Genomic DNA, 4,953 nt, shown 5'->3' on the forward strand with positions numbered 1-4,953 from the left:
TGTATTAAATCAAATTTGTCTTGTTACAAATCTGTGTTCTTGAAAATAAGAACTCAACTACTTTTCTTGAAAGAATTACAAGGTTTCCTAGATATGTTTGTTACAATTAAACAAAGAACTCGTGACATGATTTATAGATCAACATGCACGGTTTACAGAACTTGCACTAAAATAGATGTACACATTTTCTAAAGTTCCTTTGTCTATTTCCATTTTTAGTGCAACATATCTGTGCAGAATCTACTAAGTCTGTGACCCTCCTTTGTCTAAATCATCTTGGCCCTTGATCTTGTATTCTTCAAGCTGCATTTGTAGTCTTTCTAATTCAATGATAGAATTATTTATTGATTGATAATCTTGGATCTTCAAGTTATCTGTATTATGAATTTTGAAGTTGTTTATCGAGATCTCTTTTATTGGGTAGAGATGTCACATATCGATAAGTAAAATGACTTATCAATATCTCCAGTTCTCCACATAGATTTTTGACTTCTCGAGGTCTCCAGTTCTCTACATAGACTTTTGACTCGTCGATATCTCCAGTTCTCTACATAAGCTTTTGACTTGTCGATATCTCCAGTTCTCCACATAGACTTTTGACTTTTCGATATTTCCAGTTCTCTACATAGACTTTTGACTTGTCGATATCTCAAGTTCTTTACATAGACTTTTAACTTGTCGATATCTCCAGTTCTCTACATGTAGAATGACTCTCTTGGGACTTCTTTACAAGCCATTTTAGAATTCTCGACATACTTCTCTATATTCCTTGATACGTGACATGTCGATATCTGACTTAGAACATTTTTCCTAGAACAACATTATTCAACTCCAAACTTCTACACTTCTCTCTTAGGCATGATCAAGATTGATCTTCTTTTATAGTTTATTCATTAGCTTGATGGTTGTTCATAAAAAAATCCTTTAGTCTAATCTACTTAGCATTTTTACAGACTCAAGAAATACAATTACAGAATACAATGGGATTATCATACAACTTATCCTTAGGGTTTTCAAGGCGACTTAGTCTTTTTATGTACAAGCATGTCTTGCATAACAATCTCCCCCAATTTGTGAGAAGACCACTTGTCACAAATTCATGCCTAATAACAAATTTACAAAGTACAAATTTTATACAATCTTGTAGTTACATACAGAGTTAAGTTTACATGATCATCAGAATTTCTCATAACATGGTTGTTCTCTAATCAAATCTTTGAGTCTTACAAGACACTCAAGTTCTTCAATAATTTCAGTCCCTCTTAGAGCTTCTACCAGTTTGAGCCATTAACTTAGAGTATAACTGTCAAGATGTTGTATTTTGTACCTTGATAATTTATGAGTCTTGATATATAGAAACACACCATTTTGAGAAACTCTGCTCAACCCCTTAGCTTTTAGCTCATTAGACCTTTTCTCAAACATCTCAATTTCCTTGCAATATTTTATTTCATTTGTTTCCCTCTCAGCCTTTTCCCTACCATGTCTCTCATTCTTCTCTCTCAACCTTTCAGCTAACTCAGCCTTCCTCATCCCTGTAAAAGCATCATTTGCATTCATCAAACTGATCACCCTCTCAAGCTCTACAGTGGAGTAGTTCCCAATAACTTTTTTGTTTATCAAGTTGAATGTGCCATCGTTAAAGTAAATTCTCACTTATGCCAAAGATTCAACAGAGACTCTGACTATTTCTTTAGCTAGCTATTTGTGGTAGTCATCATCTGTCATGTTTTCTGAGATAGGTAGAAAATCACTCTAATTAAAGCAATTCCAAAATGCACCAGCTTCAACTTTAATTTTTTTATATTTTCTCCCAGTAGACTTGAAATGAGTTTTAGTTGGAGGTTTGAATGAAAGAGGTTTGAAGAGTGTTGCCCAGTAAAGATATAATTGTTTAAGGGGGGTTGGATACAATTGTATAAATGTTTCGAACAAGTAATAAAATATAACAGTTTTTTATATATCTGATAAAAACTGTTACAAAATCCTCTCAAGAAATACTGATGTTCTTGAGAGCTGCTAGGTCAAATGATCCTCGAGTGTTGTTTCACTAAGTAATGACCTAAACCGTGTTTATATACTACACAGCTACAACAGATTAATCTAAGATATGCATTATCATAAACTAACTGAAACTGATACATATCTTAAAATAAACTGATAAAGTCCTATCTCTCAGACGTAACAGATATCTGCTCCACATTATAAGGAACAGAATAAATCCTCTAATGCTGACTGTCTTCAAATACTGATGTCATACAAATCCCAATGACATACCAAATCCTGACGGTACATCAGATCCTGATGACATCCGAACAGCCATATCCTGAGCTTCTTTTGATCATTGAGAATTCAATATGTAACAATCTCCCCCAATTTATGCTTAATGCAATGAAGCATAAATTTCATTCTCAATGATGCCAAAACCAATCTACAAAATGTACAAGGAGTAAAGCTTACTTCAGTATCTTCAGATACTGACAGTTGTTCCAAGAAAGTTCTTTAACCTTTCTTCCTCCTTGTCTCGTAGGACTTTAACAAGATTTTTCTTCAACTCTCTCTTCTCTTCAGTGTCTCCTCCAAGTTGATAGATAGTTGATCTTAACTTAGAAATTGAGCTTTTGCTTATCTCAAGATCACCAATCAACATGAAGCTTAAACTGACATCTTCATGATCAGGACTGAAGGATAACTTAGGACTGTTGAGAAAAACTTGTAGCACTGCAGCTCCCTTTTTTATCTGCATTTCTTGACAAGTATAAGTTCTGTACTTAGGAACATAATCACCATTATATTTATCATCTTTTGTCATGACTCTTCTTCTGATCATTTTAAGTATCATAGAAGACCAGTTCTGGTGACTTTGTTCTCAACTCTAAGAAGATAGTGAATGTATTTCAATTATGTCACAGTCTTCATTAAGAATTGATGTAATATAAAGCTTTTTACTTTACCATCTCTGAAAAAGTACAGAATCTCTTCTCTAACATCATTATCATTTATCTTTCTATGAACAATCTTCACAGCTTGAACTTTCTCAAGATGTGAAAGAGAAATTCTTTCACCAAGATTTTCAGTCAGAGTATCTGTATCAAGCCGATCAGATTCCAAGATCTCCATGCTGGAATGACCAATGCCTCCTCTGGTTTGAGATTTGATGAGTTTCAGTTTTTCATTGTATACCACCCAAGAAGGCTTCTTGATGGACTTATCAACATCTTCCTTTTCTGAGATAGAATCTCTTAACCCAGTTGACACAAATTCAACATGCTTGAACCCTTTAGAATAATTGAATACATGGATGTCTTTCCATCTTCTATTCTTCTTGCCGAGAGGAACATAGCTTGAAGACAAATCATCAGTCTTCCCTTCTGCTTTATTCCATAGCTCCCTCTTTGATTTTAAAACTTTATGCAAATATTCTTTGCATGCTTGATCAGTTTCCTTCTATTAATCTTTTCTTTTTCATCAGCCTCTGAAATATGAGGAGTGATTACCAGAGAAAGAGCTGACTCATTTAATGCTTTGATCACTTTTTCATCAGGGTTAAAATTAGTTATCAGGTTCACAGCATCAGGATCTACTTTTATCTCAGAATATGTGTTTGTATCAGGAGTTACATTCTGATTTGTTGTATCAGCTTGATCAATGTCAGTGGCTGATCTTTTCTTCCTTGGTACAATCAACTCTTCTGGCTTCTGAACTTCTTTATCTTCTTCATTTCCTTGTACAGGAACATAACCTTCTCTGGATAGAAAATTCAGAAAAGTAGAGTTGAATGCAGTCACTTGCCTTGATTCATAGATTCTTCCACCTCTTCCTCTTCCTCTAGAAGTCTTAGCTTCAGCTTCAATTTGAGCCAAAAGCTCCTTTTGTTGCATAACTGCTTCTTTAGGTGTTAGATCAGGAAATTCTTCATTTATATACCCAAGAGCACTCCTAGCATTCTTTTGCTCAAACTTCTTGTCTTTGTAGTACAAGACAATCTCTTCACCTGTTTCCTTATGTCTATAAGGAAAGAACATCCCTTTAGCTTTTGCTAAATTTGAGATTGTAATGTCATCATCCTCAGGAGCACCAACAGTAGTCTTGTGCTTGACTTTATAAGCACCAGTAGACTTCCTTTGCCCTGAAGAATCATTCTTCTTGGAATGTTGAAGTTGTTGAGCAGCAGAAGCAATTTGAACATCTGTAACTGGATTATTCTTATCACCATCATCATCAATATCTTTATTCTTTTTCTGAATAGAATCTGGTGTACATTTTGTAGCAACTATCTTCTCCCCCTTTTTGGCATCAGTATTTGAAAGAAGAGAAAACAGAGCATCCAGTTTGTCACTTATAGAAGAAACCTTGTCTTCCAATGAGGAAAGTCTAGAGGCCATGCTGTCTTGAGATTTAACAACATCTTTGATGGTATTTTTCATACTTTTGATTTCAGCTGAGTTAGGTGTGTGAAGTAAAAATCCATCAATTTTCTCTTTGACACCAGCATGAGACTTCTTCATTTCATCAAGTTCATAGTGAATTCCTTTAACAGAAATAGTTGTGGCCTTAAGATGTAACTTCAGATCAGGAGTTTGAATTTCATCATAAGCGCGATGAATGTGTTGCAGGCCAACATCAAATGAGATATAAGTATTTACAAGTCTCCATTTATAATCCCATTATGTCTGTCTGAAATACTCAGTATCAGGATTGTAATAAGAAAGATTTTCAGTGAAGTGTGAAGAAGAACCAACATTTGACTTCTTAGATGCATCAATTGCAGACTTAAGCTAAGCAGTATCAGGATCATCGTCATCACTATCATTGTCAGAGTCAGACAAGCCTTCAGAAGAATGTGCAGAATCAGGAAGAATTGCATTGCCTTTATCCAGATTCTTTGCAAGAGATGCATGTGGCTGATGTGATCCTGAAACGGAAACATAGTAACACCTAAATCTCTCTATT

This window comes from Apium graveolens, chromosome 9 (assembly GCF_009905375.1).
Source record: "Apium graveolens cultivar Ventura chromosome 9, ASM990537v1, whole genome shotgun sequence".
NCBI classification, from domain to species: domain Eukaryota; kingdom Viridiplantae; phylum Streptophyta; class Magnoliopsida; order Apiales; family Apiaceae; genus Apium; species Apium graveolens.